At 39.3% G+C, this 26,735-nt stretch overlaps 1 long non-coding RNA gene across 4 annotated transcripts in view; it reads right to left on the bottom strand.

The window, feature by feature from the left end:
• The window catches only part of LOC137043953 (uncharacterized), a 97,577-nt gene that overhangs the window by 56,349 nt on the left and 14,493 nt on the right, over positions 1 to 26,735 (bottom strand). For 3 of the 4 annotated variants that reach the window (XR_010898589.1, XR_010898590.1, XR_010898591.1), the window contains exons 4-5: positions 21,997 to 22,093; positions 620 to 685 (exon numbers count right to left, since the gene is read on the bottom strand). This is a non-coding gene — a long non-coding RNA (uncharacterized lncRNA). Of the gene's footprint in view, positions 1 to 619; positions 686 to 3,619; positions 3,687 to 8,005; positions 8,117 to 21,996; positions 22,094 to 26,735 lie in introns of those variants that run through there. The other variant, XR_010898592.1, reaches the window with a different exon arrangement.

Here is a 26,735-nt window from a genome sequence, read left to right as displayed (position 1 = left end):
GCCGAATAAACATGTGTCTTCCCTGGAGACGTATGGTAAATTTACCTTTCCCCCCCTGACGCTGGGTCGAAACATCAACATTAATCTTTCTCTCAATGAGACAGAGAGAACATTTGTAGACATAAGGCCAATCGAGTTAGCCAAGACAAACCTCTCATATCCTAAAAATGCCAAGAGCCTAGCTCTTATGCCAAAAACCACAGCAGGCCTTAGGTGGTTGGAGAAATCTTTCCAATGAAAATGTTTACATGAAGAAAGCCCTTTTTTCTTCCGTATAAAGTCGAGCTGGGGCAAAAGCCACACTGACACACATTGTGAGGGTCATAAGTATAGCAACCTGCTGACAAACATGCAATAGACTGAAAGCATGGCCATCTTTAGCAGAGAACCTCAGTCCATTCATTTCGCTCATGCTCTTGACTTACTTAATGGAAACATGTCATTTGTCTCTATGTGTTTTTACTCAGCCACACACGTACAAATACATATGCTGAACATACTGGAACAGCCTCATTTCATGTCATTCAAACATTACCCAGTCAATAAGACTTAACAGACCACATCTTAACTCCAAACAGTTCTTTCTGACAGACAAAACAGCCATTGTGGTTGTACTCACATTCCTCACAGGGCCAGTAAAGACGTCTGGGATGAAGGCCTTGACAGGGAATCCAAACAACGCAGTCTATGGATGAAAAAATTCATTGTGATGATGAAATTCATAATATACTGAAGCTGTAAGAATGTTGCTCTGTAACAATCAGTCTTTTGTGCCATTTATATATATATATATATATATATATATATATATATATATATATAATGCATCATATTTAGCGAAAGAGTTAATTTATCTAGTAAACTGACCCTGTGGACACTGAATGACTTGCTTTTGGTAACCTAAATGTAATTTGCTACATGACATTGTTTACAAGCGGTTTACTGACTTTCCGCCGCTGAAACCCTGATTGAAGGATTACACGACATATGATACGTTTCAGTAAGTTGTAATGTACCCTTAACATACCGTAAGATGTTAATTGATGTTTATTTTTAGAAACTTGGAAGATAGTCGCGTTCACTCGCGCGCCGCGCTGATCAAATAGCGGCAAACGGCATTTATCGTTTGAATTACGTGATAAAATGGACAGAATAATTCATATTTTCGTGTGGGAACTAGGAAACGTGTTCCGCGCGTAAAACAAGCAACGTTGCTAGATTGCATGATTCGGTACACGAACCGGAAGTCATGTGCCGAAACGGTTGAAAAGTATTATTGACCCCAGTGAATATGTTACACACCCCTAAAGTTAATCTGAAGGCATTTTACAACATATCCCACTCGAGCGATTTATAGATCATCATAACAGAACATGCTAATTAATGTCTTGAAGAGAGTAACAGTTAACGTTAACGACACATCAGCTAACGTTACATACTTCCATCAACTAACCATTCAGAAACGTCCTGTTGCTTTCTACATGTTGTCACTTATGCTTTATACTCTTCATCATTGTCCGACTCCGGGTTGAACATAAAAGTCTAAACAGTTTCTGATATTTGCGGCGTGTATCTACGTGAGGTAATCGGAGCTGATAGCGTGAGCTAGCCATAGTTTTCAGTCACGTGACTGTCGCGGAACCTTGGAGGGCAAAACCGCCATAGAACTCCATTGAACTGCTGACTGCTGCACACACAAGTTTCCATCTTAAAGGGATCCCATGGTGTTGAGACTTGTATGGCTTAATATAACATAAATGATGTATCTTACTGAATTATGTGGTAGAAAACCCATGAAAGATCTACGTTATTTAAAAAATCGATTTTATATTTGGACCATGGGCGGCGCCATTTTGTTTGCGTTCTAGGTTGATGACGTAGAGTGGTTGAACTCCTCAATCAGCTGGCATTACCCGTTGCTATTTTTACCACAACGCAACTCGAAAATTGTTTCAGAGTTAAACAAAACAATTGAATTGCTTTGTAATTGTACTTAAAACACACTCAAACATACATGTGCACACAAACTCACCTACACAAGTCACAAACAGATCGGCGGGCGCGCACACACACACCTGACTGCTCTGTCTCAATCGCATGCATCATCACCAAAACATCCTGCCTCTCTTCCTCACGTTACTTTATCCCATCGTCCTACCTAGATATTTCCCTCTGCTGGTCACATTAGGCATTATAGTTAATCTACTATCAACAGTCTATCTAGGGAACAGGATGTGTTGAACAGGATATCAACACGAATAGATTGAGGGTTATGTATGCGCGCGCAGTGCGTGCGTGTGTGTGTGTGTTCGCGCCGATCTGTTGGGGTGTGTGTGTGTTCGCGCCGATCTGTTGGTGTGTGTGTGTGTGTGTGTGTGTGTTCGCGCCGATCTGTTGGGGTGTGTGTGAGTCTGTGTGAGAGAGAGAGAGTTTGTGTGCACACGTATGTTTGAGTGCGTGAAGTCGGACAGCTGTTTGTAAATCGGCTTTACTCGTTATTGCGGTGGAATGTGAGACTGAATGACTGCACTCGAACATGTCCACTATGGTGTCGGACAACACTACAAATGGCCGTCCCTTCAAATAATGCCCTATTTAAGGGTATAGGGTCGATTTCGGATGCAGCCCCTGTCGTGGAGACTGAGCAGCCCAACATCTCGATTGAGACAGAGCCTGTCGTGTGCGCGCCCGCCGATCTTTTGTGACTTGTGTAGGTGAGTTTGTGTGCACATGTATGTTTGAGTGTGTTTTAAGTATAATTACAAAGGAATTCATTGGTTTTGTTTAACTCTGAAACAATTTTCGAGTTGCGTTGTGGTAAAAATAGCTACGGGTAATGCCAGCTGATTGAGGAGTTCAACCACTCTACGTCATCAACCTAGAACGCAAACAAAATGGCGCCGCCCATGGTCCAAATATAAAATCGATTTTTAAAATAACGTAGATCTTTCATGGGTTTTCTACTACATAATTCAGTAAGAGACATCATTTATGTTATATTAAGCCATACAAGTCTCAACACCATGGGATCCCTTTAAAACAAAAATATGTGAACAAAATACACGTGTTGGCCACTATACAGCACCTGCTGCAGTATTTCAATCACTAAAAACGGGACATTTTTTAAAACGCTTAACGTCAGGTGAGTTGCACCAACAACTATACAGTTAAGCAAAGTTTAACGCTAATCTAGTAATTGTTGATATGGGTTTTATTTAAATCGAGTTGTTACACCACTTGATTTTAAACAGATTAATTATGCAGTAAAACCGGTTTAGAGCTGATCAAGCAGACAGCGGGTGAACTGACGACTTTTAAACCATTAAAGTGGCTTGATGTACTAAAACGGTAATATTATAAGATCAACTTCACTTTACACCTTTTTGGTGATGCATACCATATAAAGGTGAGTAGATGAAACTGGGAATATGAACACAACCCCAGCATTTTAACGTTGAAGGTCGGTCATACGTGGCGGCTGGGACGTTTTCTTTATAATGGGTTTCGATGGGGAAAGTACCAGTGTTCATTTACTTTCGTGTACAAAGTGTGCAACATCAATAAGGTGTATATTGAATTTGGTAATTTAATATCACTGTCTTACTGTATTACTACAAACCTGGTAAAAATGACTGGTGGGCAATAGAGGAGAGCCTCGCTTTGCCCTCCAGGTTGACGGTCCTTTCCTATGGGGGGCAGCAGCAGCTCATTTGCATTTAAAGGGACACACACAAAAACGGTATGTCTGCTCACCCTCAAAAAGATATACTTTTTACATGCTATAAAAATTATCTTTGGAGTATTTTGAGCTAAAACTTCACATACTCTCTGGGGACATCAGAGACTTATTTTACATCTTGTAAACAGGGGCATTATAGGACCCCTTTAATAGAAAGTTCAAAAGGATAGCATTTATTTGAAATACAAAGTAACATCATAAATGTATTTACTGTCCCTTTCGGTCAATCTAATGCATCCTTGCTGAATACATATATTAATTTCTTTAAAAAAAAAATCTAATTGAGCTGTTTACTTTACATTTAGGTAAAATATTAGGCAAAACATTCAGACAAATCAACAAATGCTAACGATTTTGTACTTAGTCAAATAAAGTTGCTAGATAATATATGATTTTCACTGCAACTGAAGTGTGCCGTTTGTTCCACATCAAGCCTACCAAATACAGTCACTTTATTTGCTTACACAGGCCAAAGTTTGTTTCTTCCCCTGTGTGTGACTGTGTGTTTATGTGTAGATTGTGTTTTGCCTGGGGCTCAGCCATGTCTGGACCTGCATACAGGCGGAATAATGAAGAGCTGCATGGATGTGGCAGAATGGGTAGCAGGTATGCCGTTGAATTTAGCCCAAACCATCTGATCAACTGTGCTTTCTGTCACACACACATACACAAATGCGTGCACTTTCACACACACCTACTGCAAAGGCATATTTATAGTGCACTGACAGAGCTCCAGACAGATGTCACCTTCAAGCAACAATCTCCAGGGGAAAATCCCAGTGTGTGCACATATATACAGCTCACCAGCAAACTGCAGATTGTGCAGACAACAAACAAATCAGAACGTGAGAACTAAATCAACCCACGTATAATTCAGCTTGATTGTGCCTGCAGGGCTCAGATAAACACGCATGCATGCTTTAAGGCCAGCGGTTCTCTCTCCAGTGAGATATTTTTTTGTGTTTATAATGTATGAGTGACCGGGGACAGTGGTAGAGCTGTCAGGCCTAATAAGATGAAGGCTGAAATTTATCTATTCACACAGGAGAAGGGGGGGTGGGGCTCTGGAGGTGATTTTCATGAACTCTTGTGCTGTTGTGTGTGGAAGCTTATTTATGCCACAGAATAAAAAAAATGTAAAAGTTATTTGTGAATGATTTTTACTTGCTTTTTTTTAAGGGGAAAAAAAACGGTCAGAAAAAACAACATACAGAATTGCAAGATGTTATAGGGTTACTCTCATTAGGAGTCTGAGATAGTGCAGTTCAAATGCACTAATGTGCACTCACATTAGTGCATTTGACCCAAACGCCGGGTTCGTTTGACAAGTATGAGTGCTTTATCCCGTGCTCTGGCACGGTTCATTTGGCTGGCCTTGACCCGCACGGTCATTATGACAACGAACACCAAACTATTACTACTTGGATAGACTTTTCGATTAAATCAGGTATATTAAGGTTTATAATGGTCCTGGTTCTCACCATACAGATGAACATGAATTGTAGTTTGCGAGTTAAGCTGCAAATTCCTCCATCAAAGTCAGCTGCCTCCGTAATAACCTTCTGATACGTGCAGTGCAATCAAGTAAAAATCGGTGCGCGGCATATATGATAAATCTATAAGGCAATCTATTAGCGAAAACAAATAGTTGCATCGTGAATGACATAAGCGTGCTCCGGCCCGGTACGTTAATACGTGAGTGCAGGCCAGTAGGGGAGGGGGGACAATTGCGCTCGGGCACGGTACAAGGCAACCGTGCCTAGTGTGAGTACAATTGAGTGTTTATAACTTGTAATTCTGAGACTGAACAAAACTATTTTGCAATTATCTTTTTAATTTAGTATTCCATAGCAGAAATAACAACAGCAAAACAAAAAAAACAAAAAATTACAAGATGTAAACTCGGATTTTAAGATATAAGATTATGCGATATATAATTGTGCAATTGTCAGAAAGAAAGTTTGAATTGTGAGATATAAACTCGCAATTGTGAGAGAAAAAGTTGCGATTACTTTGTTTTTATTCCATAGCAGACAGACAGACACACAGACACACACACACACGGAATTGTGAAATGTAAATTTATAATTTGGAGAACAAAAACTCCAATTGCAAGATATAAACTCACATTTGTGAGTAAAAATGTCAGAACTATTATTATTATTTTAATTAAAATGGTGGAAAGAAAAAAAGAAAAAAAATCCGACTTGTGAAATGTAACGTATGATTCCTTGAAAAAACACATGGCGGACACACATACACTTTTAGTTCCATGGCGGACACACACATAAACACACAGAGAGAACTACAAAATGTAAACTCAGAATTACGATAAAAAAGTCAGAATTGCAAAATATAAACATTTGCCAAATGTAAACTCACAATTGAGAGGAAAACCATCTGAATTGTGAGATAAAAACTGCGATTGCTTTTCATTTTTTTAATTCCGTGTTAGAAACAAGCCCCCACAGTTGATCCTCTAAGCACAACCCTGCAGTAAAGTGATAAAGGGAGACGGAATGGTACCCGGAGTGCTCGAGAGAGATATGGAAACAGTGGAAGACAGTGAGGGAGAGAAAAGGGAGGGCCGCGCTTCTCGCCCTTGAAGCAGAAACACCCCTTTAGACATGACATGGTGTCGTAATACATCAATACTAAAATGCAGCACCGCAGTGCAACAGCCGCCAACCACCCCCCCAGATCCTTAATAATTCATACTGATGGTAATGCAGCGGGACAAAAGATGTCATCCTTTCTCATTTGATGTCATCAATAAGAAATGGCATTCAATCCTACTTTAAATCTTTAAGGGGAATATTCAATAAACAAAGCTTGACAGTCGGTGACATGGGGAATTTGGATCGAAAATCATCTCTGGTTGTCGTGTATTGAACCGAACTGTACAAAATTGTACAAAAGCAACTGACAAGTAAAAAATGTTGTGCAATCCCACTGCAGATCACAGGGTTCTAATTGTGTGTGTCTAATGTGCAGTAGGCAGCCATGTTCATCTGCCCACATAACTGCAGGCTGGGAGCGAGACGAAATGTGACCCTGCCATTCTCAATGTGTTGACAGTGCTTTAATTCAACATGATACCAGACACCCGCAGTCTGCCCTGGCCTGCTAGAACGGCTGCTAGTTTTATACTCTCAGAGGCACTTAAAATACACAAACACTGCTCTGGACCACAAGGGAGGGGGGCGAAAAAACGCTTAGCTCTGAAGCTACTTACATATTCGCATGTTGGCATTTTCAGGAAGTTTGTGATAGAGTGTTGCCTTTTTAAATGCGGTCGCATGTCAAAGTGGAACAGAATCATTGTGAAGCAGAAGTGCTCAGTAAAGCAAACATTTAGAATGGCAAGCTAGACACCGCGTTGACATGTCCGACATGTGACCTGCTCTACTAAAAACAGTTTTTGCTATAATGATTAAAAGCTTTTTTTTTTTAGCTGAGTATAATATATGTACTTTCAAAGGTTTATTTTTTTAATTATACTTTTAAAAACACTTTACATTAAGGTTTGTTAACATTAGTAAATGCCCTTGGTCTTATGAACCAGTCTGTTTTTCATTTATTTATCTAAGCGAATACCTTTATATACTATTGTTCATTGTTAATTCATGATTTTTCTGTATTAATGTTAGCTTATATTTTATTAATTTGAATATTTATGCATTTATTCTTACTTGTAAGCATATTATTTATTAATAAGTGCCATCAAATCAATTAATCATGATTAAATCACATCCAAAATAAAAAATTGTATTTACATATGCTTTACGTGTGTGTACTATGTTATGTATAAATACACACTCATGTATATATTTTAGAAATATGTGCATGTTATGTAATATTTATATATTATATATAATAAACAAACTTTTATATCGGATGTGATTAATCGCGATTATTCAATTTGACAGCACTATTGTTATTTCATACTTAATTATAAACTTTTAATGTTAAAATGCATTAAATATACTTTTATGCTCACCAAATCTGCATTTATTTGATAAAGAATACAGTAAAAACAGTAATATTGTGAAATATTTTTACCTTTGTCCCTGTATTATCAAGACTTTTCTTCCAAATAAAACGCTTAACATTTAACTGTAGTGTATGTAGAATTTAACATTACTTACTATTAATAAATTCTCTCGACAAGCAGCACCTAATATACACTTTTCCTTACGCAATCATTTTTCTAAAACCTGTTGACAAAACAGCTCGTTTTTTCGCAATCGTTTTTGCGTCAACTACCTATATAAAGGGTGAAGGCTGTTCCAGTGAATGCAGGCTTCTTTTACACTTCATACAAGCAGGCAGAGCAGACACACAATCCTCTCACTGATGGCCAGCACTGACTTCAGCTGCTCAGAGCCCTCTGCTATCACACACAGAGAAAGGGAGAGAAGAAGAGGTGATAACAGTGCCCTGCTGTGAAAGACAAGGACTCCCCATGTACCCTGAGAGCTTGGTTTTCAGCACCCTCAAGCCCTGCCCCTTGTCCTCATGCCACCCTTTACAGCTCAAGAGTCGATTACTCATGCAAAGGCAGGCAGAGATGAGCAGATAGTAGGACTGTCTCCATAGGGGTCAACAAAAGGTGCAGGATAGTTTATGCTTTGATCGTCCTGACCATGTCAACTTCAGAAAGTCAATGTTGAAAATCACGACACTGATGATGTAAATTAAACATGAACGTTTGACGGATTGTTCGTTTTCCGATAAACCATTAATTTTTTACTTACCCTCATGGTGTCATAACCCTGTATGACTATATATAGGCTACGTTCATACTGTACATTTTTGGGACAACTGCACTTACTTAGTCCCGAAATATCTCGTTCACACAGCATCTTACAGTAGCGTCTCAAATATGAACCAGAACGTGCAACAAGAGTCAAGCCCATAACCATTTACCATAGCGATAGTGATCAAAGTAATATCAAAGATGGTGACGTCCATAACACTGAAAAGTCGTATAACTTTTGACACAACTGGAGACCAATTGAGCCGCGAGTTTATTCATTAAACCTTTATTGACCGACAGAAGCTTTAATGTAAACGCTAGCCGGACCCTTTTACCGTAGAGCACTCGTTTTGTAGCCTCCAGTGCATGACATGAATTTGAGTCACGCATAAAACACAAAATTAATGGGACCCGTTCTGTTTGAGAACAGTGACTGGATCTAGAACCTTCAGAACCTAAGCCACAGTGAACCAGTCAGGTTTCTGAAGTAAAAACCCCATTCATTTTCGCCATTGGGAAACTTTAAAAAGACAAACATGTTGTGAGCTCTGAGGTAGTTAATTGATATGCTTATGCTAAAGCAATCTGTTCACATTTTTTCTACTTTTTTTTTTTTAAAATAATCATTTAACAGGAATGCTACATTATACATACACTACAAACTACATTACAACATAAACCACATTATGTTGAACAGAAAAATCCAATCAGAGTCATGGGCAAGCAGGGAATACCGAATCCCAATAAGAACCTTAAATGATGTACTAATCAAGCATAAAACATTATAATATGGTTGCAGATATTTAGGAAACATACTTGTTTCTTAGAAAAATAACGCAACAGCCAGTTATTCTACTTTAAATGTAGACGTTCCGAGTGAGAATGTCAGTTTTTGTTTTGGTCTGTGCAATAACTCATGTTGACAATTTACCCAATTGTATATTGAGACCACAGGTTGCCAGTTGGCGGAAAAAAAACAGCGTATTGAAGCCTCGCCATTCATCTAAAAATCTCTATGAATGGAAGCACATTAAAATGTGGAAAAATGAACTCATCATCTTACAGTGTGTAAGTCTCCTCGCCTCCAGTTGTCAACTGCGCTCATTCCTGTTGCATGTACTGGCAACCCGCATTAGCGTGAAACTGAGAAGGCAGGGGTGGGGCAAACTATATTTTGGACTGCAGTACCCATTTCAACTACTAGCTGTCATTCCTACATACAGTACCTTTAAATGTTTGTAAATATATATGCATATTTTTCAATTAACTTAAAATGTATTGATTCTATTGATATAATCAACAGCTGTAGTTTAAAGGAACAGTTTTATATTTCATTATCGTTTTTTTAATTTGATTATATCATTTTTAATGCTTCATGGGATTGTGGTTCACTAATACTAATACCATATTAGGTACACAGTACTGTACATTTGTCTTTTTTTCCAATTTTCAAAAATATTTTTTAAAATTGATTCTAAATGTGTAATGTTGTGATTCACTTTGTAGCTGATTGGCTTGGTTCATATCTTATAACTCTTTAATACACTTTTTTCTTTTAAATTAATGAAAAAAACAATGCCACTGAAAAAGTGGACAGGTAACTAATACACTCTATGCAACACATAAGCAGTGATGACGGCATTGGAAAGCATTATTATTATTACACGCACTAATAATTGTTTTTTTGAAGGTGAGTGATCATCATTCATCGTTGTTCCCCTCCATTTAAACATGCAAATCACAATCAGAAAATGCCTCTCCCTGTTACGGAAAATCAGCATGCACATCATTATGTGCCACATTTAAATTAACGTAGTTCAAAGTTCCCTGACCTTCTCTTAACACTTACGTAACTGGATATCAAAATCAGTTGCATGACACCTCGGCTAATATTTTTACCTATAAATACCCTCCTGAGCCCACACAGCAGATGCAAATATAGCCATTGCTGGGAAAATTGTGCAATCTCACTGGAAAGTTCAGCCCATTAATTAGTGTGTAGTGAAGTCTGGCTCTTTTAGAAGCCGTGCACTCTGACAGAACCGCAGCCCACATGCTGACACGCTATGATGATTTCACATCAACGCATTTACGGTCGTGCTGCCCTCCCGAACATGAGATTGAGTGGGCGGGGTCTTTAGAACAGACCGCAATAGATAGAAATAACAAGCCTGAGTGTGTGTGTGAGTGCAGGACCTCTATCCACAGGAGGCTGGCCTTGCTCCTAAATCAAAGGGAAAATAACGCACTGGGATGCTGCTGGACAGAGATCCAGTTTCAGCAGAAATCTGCTTGCATCTGTCGGAATGGAAGGCAGCTGAAGGGGGCGGCGGACTGGATCCAGCATGAAAACAAGATTCCTGTTACAATACATAGCATTTAGGGAACGGGCCAGTGAAAGGCCTCTCAGTAATCCTGGCCCACTCTCTGCAAAGCACTCTCATTAGTATCAAGGGACTCAATATTTGCAACCCTAGTTTAATGCTGTTTATATTTACACTTACAACGTGGACGGCTGCCAATTCACGCGCCGGACCATTTCATCTGGCTGGGTTTTTTTAACTCTCCATTCACGTGGCATTAAACACTCGTAATAATCTGACTAAAGTAAGCTATTTACAGAGAGGAAGTGGGTACATTACAATGATGCACTGGGAAGTTTTGCTAGAATGCACTCTGTTCTGGAGTGGAGTTTTTCAAATATACTCTACTGAAATGACAGAAAATGAATTAGGGTGCACTCCGTTTTTGTGCTATTAATGGGATAGTTCACCGAAAAAAAAAGAAAATTTATTTACCCGTTGTTGTTTCAAACCTTTATGCATTTTTTTTCTTCTGCAGAACACAAAAGAAGATATTTTGAAGGATGTTTTTTTTTGACTGTACACAAAGTCAGTAAAAATACTGCACAATGTGAATATGAAAACACGTGTTTTACCTGTATTTTGAATTATGCATTGATTATGTAGTTTTTTAGGGGTCTATCATTTGTTTCTTACAGTGAAAGTCAGTGGACTCCAAAACATCATTGTATGGACATTTTTAGCAGAAATAGAAAAACAAAGTCATGCAGGTTTTAAACAAGTAAATAATGACAAGAACTTTCATTTTTGGGTGACTAAAGAAGGTAACTAAAGAGGTAAAAGGCTTTGCATGGAATCTGTGGTGTGTAAATTATCATAAATCGCAATAAGACCTGCTCACTCAAGATGGAAAACTTTTAACAACTTACGTCTCTTAATGGAATTGACTGACCATAAAGTCGCTCTCATTTAGAAGCACCAGAAAAGACACGCAGAACACCTTTAACTACGGTACTGGATTCAGTCATTGGGCCAGTGCTTACAAAGTGGTGACCCCGACGTGATCCCCTCTTCAGATTAGTGAGTTTTGCAAGTTAGAATTCTTGAGTTCAGCCTTTGGAGAAATCATGCTATGCGAAAAAGAAAAACTATATATGTGCACTCAACATCCATTTCCACTAACCAAGCCGGCCCCTCCCATAGCCGTATATGAAAGCAATACCCATCGTCTTTTATCTGCTAATGTGTCTTCCACCCCTGGGGCCTAAACAGGGGGCCATGCGTATCAGATAAAGCCAGATAAATGGACCAGGCAGACGGATGGCACCAGGTAGGCAGCCGGCTTTTACAGAGTGCCGCTGCAGGCCACGAACCAGGGCTGTAGGTTGTGATGAGGACTAATCCTCAATGAATGCAGGATGGACTGAGTCTAAGCAGCATGTGTGGTAATCTCCTCCAGTCTCTCACAGCTACTGCCAACCTCACTCTTTGTAGTGGGTGCCAACCTGGGTGGTGAGGGGAGCTCAGAGACACTATTAAGCAGGGATGGCATCTGGGAGCTGCTCATTCCAGCACTGAGCTCCAAAGCCCAGATTTTTGCTGAGAAATAAAGGGAACGAGGGGACAGAAAGGGGGAGAAAGTGTCTTTTGGGCTTATTTTCGGCTTAAGTAAACAGCTTGAGTGTCATTAACGTCTTACATTTACATTCGCAACAACAAATAAGATGTGGACTTAGCGTAAGCACTTTGCGACAGGGTGCGTGACGAGATTGAGTTTCTTACACAGCAAATCAACAAAATCCCGATTTACAAATGCACTTTAGTCTCTGGTGATCTTCCAACCTGAGATCAAATCAGGCCTTGAAAAGTCTACAGCAAATCTAATTAGTTTCTCCCTCTGATCCAAAAACATAATCAGCCTATAAACGCTCTCGCCTATGCGGTGGACTTAAGTGAAGCGGGCTGCAGGAGAGATGAGCGCCATTTCTCTCTTCCTGCACGCAGTGTTTAAATTATAGACGAGGAGCCCATGAGAACAGAGACTACCCTTCCAATCTCCTCTTCCTTCTTCCCTCCCACAGAATGAATTAACACCCTCCGCTGCCACCTCTGATTAAAAAAGCTCATTGGAGAGAGATTTGTAATCATTTGTCTATAATGAATTCTTAGAACCCTCACCCCCAATTCTCACCTGCCACAGCCTGCAGACACACTCACAAAGGATATAGAAAGAGATGAGGAAAAAAAGTGAGAATAAGCTATGATATTACCATCCCTCGTATTTTTTAATATGAATTCTTGATACAACTCTTTTTTTTTTTGCTCTACCAGGCTTACACCCAAGTTTTGTTTTGAGATTGTCTTTTTTAATGCAATTTCACATTCAAATGATAAAAAAATATGTACAACCAGACAATTAATAATGTGTAGTGATGTGTAATATGCAAATTATTTACAAATTAGGACCGTCAATTGTCAGCTGGATGTGTTTTCTCATTCAAAACAAGCTGGATGGAGTGCAACGGAATGAAACAATCTAAAAAAAAAATATTTTAAATTGACAGTGTCTTAAATATGTGTCGTTTATAAAATGCCAAAAAAGCAAGAAGATGCAACAGACCAAAAATAACAAAGAAAATGGCCTATAAATGTATTCTCGGACAGATTGACAAGTTGCATAGTGGACTGTAAGCCAGTGATAGGCTTATGTTCAAACTCAAAGATATGGAAATAAAACACTATACTGAAAGCAACAGCGCTTTACAATGAGGTTCTTGACTTTATTATTAGTTAATGTAATAACATGAAATAATATCTGAACAAACTTGCCAATGAACAATAGTGTTTTTATCAATTAAAATGAATCTACACTGAAAAAAAGAATAAGTGACATTTAATTAATATTTCACATATGGATTAAGTAAACTCTACCTAACTTAAGCTCTATTTGGACGGTAATTGTTTCTTGTGGGGTCGTAAGGTATTTTCATCATTTTCAGTGGCTAGTCAGTGATTTTATCGCCTTCCGAATCCAGAACATCAGTGTTTTTCTCCCACTACCTGCGTAAAAATCCCCGGCCGAATTACCTACTGGTTTTTGACAAACACCAAGGTCATATGCTAATTTAATTTCCGTCCGAATCCACATCTCTGAGTTTTCAAGAAGAGGTCCCTTCAAAATTAACTGTTTATATCCTTTTTGACCCCTGCAGAGCACCGTATCGTTGCGCTTCGCTGTAATATGGATGCATTTTAAAGATCTAGCCTACACTTTTATTACTGAAATGCTGGAAAGTATTTACAAGAATAATTTTCTTACCACTCAAAAGAGAAAAAGAAAAACACGTAAACTTGAAATGAGCCATTATTATGGCAGTAATTAACGTTATATAGGTTCAATTTGCAGCATTCATTTAACTTAATTCCACATTTTAAAATGACATCTTCCTATTTCTAACCTGGATATTTAAATAATTAATTAATAATTTCCTATTATTAAATGAAATATGATTTTATTCGTATTATTCCAAGCATATGACTTTTTACAGCAGCTGACCACGTGAGCAGCCGTTCCCAGGTGTGCAGGATCACAAAACTCGCTCCTCCACCGTCAATAGATCACTATCCGAATGCATGAGTATTATCACAGGTGGCATGCAAATGTATTTTTACGGATGTCCACATGAGAAACAATTACCGTCCGAATAGGTCTTAAGTTAAGTAAAATTAATAAAGAAGATAAGTGACTTTAACTTAGCCAGTAAATGGTTGAGTAATTTCTACTTAATTGAAGATTCCTTTGCAATACTTTTTCCTCAAACAATATAACATTGAATTAACCAACACTTTTGAAGTGTATTCTTTACTTAGAAACATCCAACTAAATAATACAATATAAAATGTGTAGACACCATACTACATATCAGAAGTAACACAGCATTTGAACACAGATACTTCAATACTTAGTACACAATGACAGTAACATTCGAGGGATCATTATTGAGTATGAATGTGTCATTCTGAGTAGAAAATGGACTCCAAATGTCACAAAATGTCAAGTTACAAAACCTAACAACAATGACAAAACAGTATAAATACAACTGGAAAACAGCGGAGAAAAAAAGCCCCAGTGCATGATGGGAACTCCAGTATTAGAAAATTGAGTAATATTTCAGCCAAAAATGAAATTTCTGTCATTAATTACTCTAATTACTGTCTAATTATTAATTACTAATTACTGTCATTGAGGTAGAAAAGACAACGTTAAATAATCAACGTGACTCCAGTGGTTCAACCTTAATGTTATGAAACAACTAGAATACTTTTTGAGTGCAAAAAAACAACACAAGTTTACTGTACAGCACTTTCAAAGCGCTACGGCAAAATGCCAGCTCACCATTGGCTAATTCCTGCATCAGCATCACAAGCATGTGTCGTGGTTCTCACGTGAACAGCATCAGCCATGCTAAGCCAGCGTTCTGCCATAGCATTTCGAAAGCATTGTACTGTATTTACAATGCTTAAGGGTTAATTCACCCAAAAATGAAAATTTGTCATTAAATTGTCATTAATTACTCACCCTTATGTCGTTCCAGACCTGTAAGACCTCCATTCAACTTCAGAACACAAATGAAGATAATTTTTTTTTTTATCAGATGGCTCAGAAAGGCCTTCATTGACACCAATGTAATTTCCTCTCTCAAGACCCATAAAAGGCATTAAAGACGTTGTTAAAAGTCCATCTCACTACAGTGGCTTATGAAGCGATGATAAAAGTTTTTGTGCGCAAAACCTTTTGTAGTGTATTTTATAGACTTATATAGTGATGGGCCGATTTCAAAACAAAGCTTCAAACCGTTATGAATCAGCGTATCGATTCATGATTCGGATCGTCAAAGTCACGTGATTTCAGCAGTTTGGTGGTTTGACATGTGATCCGAGTCATGAATTAACGAGTCACAAGTCATTTATAACGCTTTGAATAATTGTGTAATTACTTGTTTTGAAATCGGCCCATCACTTTTTTTTGCGCACAAAAACTATTCTCGTCGCTTTATAAAATGATTGTAGAGCCACTGTAGTGAGATGGACTTTGTAACGACGTCTTTAGTGCCTTTTATGTAGCCTGACAAGCCAGAACCACATCAAGATGTTTGGTCTGGAAACTCACCATTGACAGCTCAATCCGAGGGGCGGGATAAACGCTTGTCTTCCAAATTCCCTCTGCACGCCGTGCATGCAATTGGATAGTGCTGCAACCAACCAGAAAAATGAAGGTGAAGCAGAGCTCGGTGACAGATTTAACTTTCGCCGTATCCGGTTGGCAAAACTCAGAACACATCTTCCCTTCTTAAGAATGACTTCAGTGCCGTTCTTTGTTATTTTCTCTGAGAAAAGCTTAAGTCCAAGTCTTCCAGAGTCGCGGTCAAAGCTGATTCGAAAGACTGCTGTTCGCCAGTTTCTGTGTTTACTAGAAGCACGCGCATGCGCAACTCAGCTGTCATTATATTAAGCCACTGACTCTATACACGATGTGATTGGCCCGACCAGAGTTTGGCGTTTACAGCTCAGAAGTGAATTGAGAGTTGCTAGACGACACTCGCGGCAGATTAGATTTGCTGCCGCTAGGGTGCGTCTAGATTTCTAGGCTGGCTTTTATGGGTCTTGAGAGAGGAAATGACATTGATGTCAATGAAGGCCTTTCTGAGCCATCGGATATCAATAAAATTATCTTCCTTTGTAACCCGTTAACTGCATAGGAAACTGGCACAGACAAGATTGTTGAATAAAATAGTTCTTTTTGTTTGTATTTTGTGCAAAAATAAGTATTCTCGTCGCTTAACATAAAGGTTGAACCACTGTAATCACATGGACTATTTTAACAATGTCTTTACTACCTTTCTGGGCCTTGAAAAGTGGTAATTAAATTGCTGTCTATGGAGGGGTCAGAAACCTCTTGGATTTCATCAAAAAGATCTTAAAGGGAAACTTATCTTAATTATAGTTAGACCCCATTGACATGCATTATACGAGCAACGGTTGGAGTTAAAAATCTTCATTTGTGTTCTACTGAAGGAACAAACTCACCTATATCTTGGATGCCCTGGGGGTAAGCAGATAAACATCAAATTTTCATTTTTGGGTCAACTATCCCTTTAATTTTTGTTCCAAAGATGAATGAAGGTCTTATAGGTTTGGAACAACATGGGGTTGAGTAATTAAGGATAGAATTACATTTTTATTTTATAACGTTGATATCAACACTTTCATTTCTACAAGTTTGAATTGAGTAGTAATTTAAAGAATTTACTTATTTGTATTATTTTTGTATTCTTGCCTGAAGTAAATTTACTAACTAAAAATTAAAAAAAGAATTTAGTATTTACTTCATCCCAGAATCATTTTTATCAGTGCAGTTTAATAATAATGTTTGAATAATAAAATTATAAATAATATATGAACAATTACAAAGTTATTCAACTGTCAGCCCCTATACCACAAATCTTTACCAATGTTTCAGAATGTATTAACGTTGACTGTGGCCAGCACTTACAGCTGAAGTATTGTGAATATTACATCTTTTCCCATGTATCTCAGTTTTCATTAATTTATAAATAGCTCCCAATTGTGGCACATTACTCACGGGTGCATATATCATGGTTTGAAACGCAATCCAAATTTGTCTTTATTAATAACCTTAATATATCAGTGGAATGCAGAGTGTGATGGATTAAAGGCCCCATATATCCCATGCAGAGCTGATTAATTTGTGCTCTGGAGGTTCCCGCAGCTCTCTTGCCCTCCTAATGAATGTGCACAGCCAGCATGGACACTGTTGCCTTCGTGACCTTTCTGTTTGAGTGCCAGGCCATCTGTCTCCCTGTGTGCCACGTTCTGCACACGCTCCTAACCTGCCGTCAGAGCTCAACTGAATGAAGGCGAAACGTCGAAGGTGTCACCCATACTTATTTCTCAAATATGATTTTATGCAAGTCAAGTCATCTTTATTTATGTAGCGCTTTATAACAGAAGTAGAAACCATGAGCCGGGTTTTATGCAGGTGCAATGGAAGAAAACCACAAGAATTATGAAGGTTTTCACACCTAAGGGATTCACTGTCAAGGTGCTGGGGACGTCAAAGCAAATTCAATTACTTATTCCAACCTGCTTTTATTAATGCTAGCCAGACGTGAGTGTTTAATATTGCGCTTTGGTTTTTATTATACATGCGGCCACCTTCAGGACACGATATTACACGCAGCAAAGCTCTTTAGTCCCGAATCTGTTCAAGTAATAGATTTAAAAATGATACCTTCTGATATGTCAGGTTTCATTTTGACTTCGTGGCGGATGCGCATATGTCAAGCATGAAATCTGCCAAGGCAGTATGATCTGTAAGCCACAGTCTCATGTCTCAGCCTTAATAAAAATGACACATTGGCTGTTTATGATAAGAGAGACTGAGAGGGTATTACCGCTTCCTGCTGAGCAACGTGCCATAATGGTGACTGGTGGCAGTGGCGAGGTGGCATGGGGGAGGGAGGCAGACAGGTGGCTCACATTTGGGTGTGATAAATCTGCTCTTCTGCGGCAGGGAGCAGCCTCAGCTCGGAGCTGCTGGAAATGTCAGCTAATGTGAGTCTCACTCAGGAGGTTAGGCAAGAAAGCACTCTCAGGGGAGACGCAAGTAGTCAGGGAAGAAAGAGAAAGTGGAGACAAGGAGAGTGGGCTCCCCAGGGGGCCTGGCAGGTAGTCTGTCTGCTGGGCAACTTTCCGCCTGAGGTAAAATAATATGGTTGCAGGAAAGGTGACACTGTCCTCCATTGCTCTGCTGTTTCTACTTTAATGATGCACCTGTATGTATGAGAGATACTTCCTGTGTGGGACTCAAGGGACAACTGATCATCAGACATGGGTCCATTGTTCACAATCCTAAAGCCTGAACCGATGCTTCTAGTTCGAATAATACAATATCTAACTACAAAACAAAATCCTTATATTATGCAATTGATATTATCTTTAAGCTAGTCATTTAAGCGGTCTCATTTTGTTTCAAACCTGTGTGATCTTTCTTCTGGTGAATAACATTGACTTTCATTGCAAGGACAAAGAGATTTGAAAAAATGTTCAGCGTACAGGTTTGGAATGACCTGATTCCAGTGTGAGCACAGGATGGCTGGATATAGGAGTACAGATATTTATTTATTTTTTGGGTGAGGGGATTCCTTGATGTAAGATTTGATTTGTAAAATGATAACATAATCACACTAGGAACAACAAACACATTTTTAAAGTATATCTTATAAAGACCTTTAGATGACTGTTGTTATTTTTGCTGCACTACTTGCAATTCACACTACTGCGAAGTTGATTCAGAGGTTTTCCTCCAAATTGTGACTTGAATTTGACTCAAGACAGATTCAATAATAATAGTAATCATAATAATGCCAATATTGTTATCATTTTTTAATATTTAATGTTTAAAACAATTTTTTACGGCTCACTAAAATTGTATATATATATATATATATATATATATATATATATATATATAATATGTGTGGTGATTTATGGACACAATAATGTGTGTGTGATTTATGGACACAAATGTGTTTAATGACATGGATATTACATATATGGAGCACTTTTTAAAAACATTATAGACTCATTTCAGTCACTACCTCATGGCTAAGATATTAAAAAAAATTTAAAACACAGAATAAGTCCTCAGAGGTTGTTCTGTGATTGATTATGTATAGTTGGTCTTTAGTCATATCCTACAGGTTTGATTAAGGTATTCTTATTGATGGCAAATGTGAATAACTGACAACATCCAATAAAATCTCAGGAGTACCAACCACCAACTCTCTCACTCTTGTGACATATGGGGACATTCCATAGGCGTAATGGTTTTTATACCGTACAAAACCATATTTTCCAACCCTCTTACACTGCCCCTACGCCTAAACCTACCCATCACATGAAACATTCTGCATTTTTACTTTCTCAAAAAAACTCATTCTGTGTGATTTATAAGATGTTTTCCTTATGGGGACCTAAAAATATCCCCACAAGGACAAGGATTTCGGATATTGCCATCTTTGTGGGGACATTTTGCCCCATAACGTAGGGATTACACGCCCAAACACACACGCACGCACGCACACACACACATGCACACACACACAATCTTTTATCAAGTTCTCTGCCTCGTGTGTAATCTCTTATCTCTTCCCAACAGCAACCTGCCATCATAATCGGCAGTTATAGCGGCCCATAATCTGCAGGGGGAGGCTGAACTGATCTGATGGCTATCACTACAAATCTCACTGCAAATCACTCAAATGACACAGAGAGCCACCGCACACCAAATCCACAAACCACCACTGAGAACAGGCCTGCTCATAACCTATAAATACAAAAAACAAACTTGAATAGTGTAGTACAGCGGAAGACACATAAAAATATCTACCCACCACAATTCATCTCTGTGAGCCAAGACTTGGACAGCCTAGACCAATATGTCATCCTAAATGGGTCTGTTGTTGGTCATTCGCTGTGCAGGATTTTCAGTTTGTGCCACACTGCTGATCAAAGCACATACCCAGCAATAGATGAGCAGAGCTGTCCAGATCTACTGCAATTGGCGTCCATTAGAGAGTGCTCGTGTGTGAGTGTGTGTACACTTGAAACGAACCCCTAACTGTTTCTACCATTGTTTGAGAGTCATTACAGTGCATTGATGTTGGATAATAGTGGTTGATTGCAGATCCTTTGTCCTGCACAGTGCGGTTTTGCATTATGCTGAATTGTGCTGTGACATGCCTTATAAAGCACAAAATTACAAATAGGTTTTAAATTAAGTACCTGTGCCTGACTTGTATGTACTGTAAATTTCTATTGTTAAAGCGTACATAACACACACAGTTTCTGCCAACCTCATGGTAATCTTGAGTATCCTTCATATTTACGAAGAGTCTTTAGCTAATATATATAAAAGACATATGCTGTACCGATATTTTCTGAAAACAGCCGAGCTTGTGCAGTGGGCAGAGCTAAAGAGACACGGGCACGCACACGCACACGCACGCGTGCACACACACACACACACACACACACACACACACACAGACACACATGAATATGTGAATTACGGGGACTCTCCATAGGTTTAATGTTTTTTATACTGTACAAACCATATCTGTCTATATTCAACATCCATCAAAACGTTTGCTTTATGAGGACACAGGAAGTGTCAGTAACGCTTTAGATTACGGCCCGGAAAGTACTACGTAAGTAAAGCATATTTACAGCATATTTACATTCGGTAATTATAGTGTAACTATAAAGTGGTGCTTTCATGGCTGAAAACAGTTGCACTGCTTTATATTTTTGTGGAAACCTGGATAATTTTTTTTCAGGATTCTTTGATAAATACAATATTCAAAAGAACAGCATTTGAAATAACATTTTTCTTTGAAATTGAAATATTTTTTAACAATATCTACCTGTGTATATATATAGATATAGATATAAATAACTTTTTACAATATTTTATATATACTGTATACGTGTGTACCTGGTATTCCCTACGTTATGGGGATCAAATGTCCCTAAAAGGATAGTAATACCAGTACATTTTTGAATATATAAAAAAATATAAAAAATGTTTTCTGTGATTTAGGGGTAGGGTTAGTGTGTAAGGGGATAGACTATACAGCTTATACTGTTTAAAAATCGTAATGTCTATGGAAAGCCCGAATAAAACATGGAAACCAGTGTGTGCGTATACATATACATGGGGCAAGCTGTAATTGGACCACTTTTTTGTTACATTTTTTTTCCCAGTGGATAGCAGATATACAAAAAATACAATTAGGAGTATTAGTTTTACCTAATTTTATTCTTGTATAGAGAAGACAATTTATGTAAATCACTCTCTTCTACTTGTATAAATCTAGAACCATTCAGTTTTAGCCAGTATCTTTGAGGATGTGAAAACCATGTCGAAATCATTTTATATAGGTGTCGGATGATTGATGTCTGCGATGTCCCCTCCAAAAGCCCCTGTATCTTAGACAGCAGTGGAAAAACCAAGCCTGAGCATCTTATCACCACATGGAGCCTGTGCAGTGAGTCGATCTGGTGCAGCTTCACATCCTCATTCATGTCTAAGCATCATAATGCGGGCTTACCGTACAACCAAATGCTTGTCATCCGTTTAGCCTCTTTTAACAGTACAGCTCGCTTTACTCCCCACCAAAGTCAAACCAAGCAGGCATTCATCAGCTCCTGAGGGGAAAAAAGAAAGACAGATAACATTAAAAGCCTTGCCAATTAGAATCGCTTGCTTCATGTCAGTAGAATAATTTAATGATTCATTTATAGTTACATTTTCCACCTCCACGATAATGAGGCATAATGCATTCCGACCTAATAATTTTACAAAACAGCACCGAACACATCCTGCCGCTTTCAAAAATAGGATGGCAAAAGCGTTTCTGGCTTGTCACATCAATTACACACTGTCATCCTACTTCACGCCACAAAAAAAAGAGGGTGAGGGGAGGAATGTGACAAGAAAAAATCTGGAATCATTCCAATCATGCACAATTGTGTATTATATAAGATAAGCAGACCAATTATAATAAGTCATTACAATCACTGGCAAACAAAGCATTCAGTTGTCATGCTGCTTTTGTTGGAAGCTGTCAGTTTCCCCCTCTCTTTACGCATGGCTGACCATGCCTGGTGGACTGTAACCATGTGGCACTGATGGCCCCCAGTATGCATACACACACACACACACACACACACACAGAGAAAGAGGTGGGGGATGTGAGCCTGATCTATTTTCACCAGCCTCGGGGTCTGTTTCACACCCCCTCTCAGCGCTGAGAACAGAACTAACATGTGGAGGTGAAACCAGAGACAGGCTGCCATTACTTGACCTCCTGTGCTCCCGAGCATCCTGTTAAGCTACAACACACACACACACACACACATACACACGTTAGAGGGAGGGGGTGTGCTGCCTGTGTAAACACACCAGACAGGAGATGAGATGAGACGGAGAAAGTGTGCATGCCATTCAAGTAAATTAATAGATTAATTGTTTGCAATTAAACGATTTGTCTTGATTGAAAAATCATTGGTTACTCAGTTGCGTGTGATCATTAGGAGTTCGTGTCCGACCCCCAGCGCCCGGAGATCGGGGATAATGAGACTCGGGGAATGAAGTGCATGATGGGGCATGGGATAAGCAGAGTCAGCCTACCACACAAACACACACTCATTCACTCTCATCTGACCTCTCTCTGGAAATGAGCTCCACACTCCAAGCTCTCATGGGTAATCATATATGGAGCTGCCCATGATGACAGTTAATTTGAAACTATCTGGCTACTCTGCACGCTACCCCTTCCCTTCCCTTCCCCTCCCCTCCTCAGCCTGTCTGTCTGTCTGTCTCTCTCTCTCTCTCGCTCCCTCCCTCCCTCCCAAACCACTCGCTCGCCACTGCTTCCTTTGTCTCCTTCCTGCTTCCCGTCTGTCGCTCCCTCCCGATGCTCCATTAGAGCCAGTTCTCCATGCTCCTGCAATCAAATTAATTCCCCACATTTTCCCGAGGAACCCCCGTCGTTCTAGAGCTAATGTTTTTAATTCAATTGGAGCAATCCATATTCAGGCCCATTTCCTGTTTGGCTGTGCCAGCGAGCCCCTCCCTCGGGCGGCTTTAGAGAGCGCGTCTGCGGAGTCTCGATAAAGGCGCACACGCGTGGGCAACGCACCAGCGAGCGTGCGAGACCGCCTGGCGTGTTTACGCCGCCTCATCTAGATAACAATGAAAAGCGCCATATTAAAATAAAAGTGAACACACACACACACATATAGGAGTGGAATTGGCTGGGCTTCTTTAATACTGTAGGGGAAATGCCGCAGTAGCCATTAATGTTTCACAACACATCTGTATCACTGATATTTTTCGCCCCGTCTCATTGCCAAACAGATGAAGCGAGTGGGAGGGAGTCAACGTCTGTTTTGAAGCCAGTAGCCAGGTCTCTCAGTAGACACACTCTTCCCCGTTCTCATGAATTAATCAGAGGATGCGTGCGTTTGTGTGTGTGTTTGTGAGTACAGGGTGGCCAGGATGATGCTGATATAATGAGCGGCGCAGGGACCGTGCAGACCATCATCCCCTCATGCCTCCTCAGCCCTACCCTCTCCCCGTGGAGCACGGCCATGTTTGGCCTCTCATTAACTAGATAAATATATCCATCCCTTCGCCTTCGCCTCCCCCTCCTTATTCTCTTTCTCTGTTTCTGCCTTGATATTATCAGCACTCTGATTAGCCGGCCTTAGCCCTGCGGGACCGCAGCAGGGTTACTAGCTGGGTGGCGCGCACAACGCAAACCGCACTTTCGATTCTTTCTGTCACGTAAAACAGCGGGGCGCTAACCAGAAGAGAAAGACCTGGGAAGCACAGTAGCACAGTGGTGTCAGCGGCGCTGTATACACATGCATTAACTCAACGCGCACGGACAGACACACATGTATAGCTACACACACACACACACACACGGCAAAGGCTGCGGGGGTTGCTGGTGATTATTGTGAGATTCAACTGGGCTTTCCAATAAGGTATTATCTCAGTCAGAACACATTTGAATTAGAGCTGCAGGACAGGGTAATTACTGAGGTCAGTAGATAAGGCTCTTGCACTCTTCTCTCTCTCTCTCTCTCTCTCTCTCTCTCTCTGGTCTCAGGTTGAGTCTATAGATAAATCCCTACCAATGCTAAAGCTACATTGATTTAAGAACCGCTACCGGCATTGATCCAAGATGGCTGAGGTGTCACCCCAAGGGGGAACCGTTCTGCTCACCTAATGACACAATCAAGCTCAACAGACACGCGCACACACACACTAACACACACCCACTGTGAAGCCAATGACGGATCAAAGCAGTTACCTGTCTGTATACATATCAGATGCACATCTCAGACACACTTCACCTCAGATATATAGCTTTTGACACATAGTCAGTGCATAAAACGACTCAATTTTATCTTAAAGGTACGATTCAATTACAAAAAAGAAAATTTTGTTATTTTACTCACCTCATTTTTTCTTTATTCTGAGGAACACAATTTGTGGTATTTATAGCAAAGGATACAATCTGCTCTTATCCATAAATAAAGTAGATTTTAAGCAAACAGTGACTAAAATATGCATCTGTTTGTCACTCAAACCAATCATATGGCTTCAGACTTGGAATATATTGCTATAAGAGCCAAATAGGCCACTTTTGATTTTTTTTGTTTTGTTATGGTGCTTTTAGTAATTTTTGCAGCTTGAGAGACCATGGTTTATAGATTGAAAGTTGATTCCATTAATTTATGGGCTGTAGGGTCAATAGGAGAATTTTTGGTGGAGATACAACTATTTGAAAATCTGGAATCTGAAATAAAAAAAAATCACCTTTAAAGTTGTCCAAATGAAGTTCTTAGCAATGCCTATCACTACTAATAATACATTTTGTATATATTTACAGCAGGGAATTTACTAAATATCTTGATGGAACATGATCTTTATTTAATATCCTAATGATTTTTGGCATAAAATGTATTTTATCAGCAATGTATTGTTGTATTGTCACACATATACCCATGTGACTTATGACTGGTTTTGTTGTAAGTTTAACAGAAGTAGCAAAAAATATTTCCTTCTGTATTGTAACACATCGGAGTGAAATGAATTTTAAAAAAAGAAAATGTAGGGCATGACTTGGTTCTACTGGTTGTTGATTGGATAGAGACAGATATGTGCTACGAATTCAGAAAATAAATTAGAATTTTTGAATTTTCATTAAATGCCGATTTTACACATCACAGGTCAACTTTGTATTTCATAACAATTTGGTAACTGCAACTGTAGTTTTCTAAATGCGTAAAAATGCTGGAAAACAAACATACAATTGCAATATGTAGACTAAAGCATTTACATGACACTTTAAAAAGACAAATGAATGCTTTACCCCAGGGATGCAAACCTGCTCTTGGAGGGCCACTATCCTGCAGAATTTAGCTCCAACTTGCCTCTACACACATGCCTGGAAGTTTCTAGTATGCCTAGTCAGACCTTGATTATCTGGTTTAAGGTGTGTTGGATTGAGGTTGGAGCTAAATTCTGCAGGACCACGATATGGCAGCCCTGCTTTAGTCCAACTGCAATCATAGTGTGGCAGTGGTTTGATGGGTAAGATAAACATTTAGTAACACAACATCGCCATTATCTTCCATAAGTAGTATATAACAACACAGCAACTTATTTTATGTCCATCCATCCACTAATTTTAAAATCAATTTTACCTCTTTAGAATCTTTAATCACCACTGAGAGCTCGTTGATGCTCGGCCTTAGCATGACCAAGCAAGCAGTAATAGCTAAATGGCTCTTAATGAAAAAGTGTATTGAGAGAGAGAGAGAGAGAGAGAGAGAGAGCAAGAGAAGAGAGCAATATACTCTGCACAAATGCATTGTGAGATGGAAGGTTTATATGTGACACTTCCCCATTTCTCTTCGCCTGTGGCTCTTCTGTTTATATAACAATACTGTCTCAATCATTCTCCTCAGTTGGCTGAAGGTTACCAGGGGCAAGAGGGGTAACAAATGGACCGGGCACAACGTCTGAGAGATAGCAGTCTGAAGGCCAGATAATAGGCTGTCATAATGGACAATACAGAGAGAAAAACCTCCAGAGATCAGCCGAACTGAAGAACAAGTAGGTTTGCATTATTCATCGTCCCCACGGAGGTTTCGGCAGCTGCATTACATTAGACTCTTCATTACTGCGGCTGTATAATACGGAAAAAAGCCGCTTTAATGTAAAATATGACCAATTTTTTCACCGTGGAGGTTGGTTTGAGGTTGGGTGGAG

Source organism: Pseudorasbora parva, chromosome 16, assembly GCF_024679245.1.
Source record: "Pseudorasbora parva isolate DD20220531a chromosome 16, ASM2467924v1, whole genome shotgun sequence".
Classification (NCBI taxonomy): domain Eukaryota; kingdom Metazoa; phylum Chordata; class Actinopteri; order Cypriniformes; family Gobionidae; genus Pseudorasbora; species Pseudorasbora parva.
This window is presented reverse-complemented; position numbering and strand designations above follow the sequence as displayed.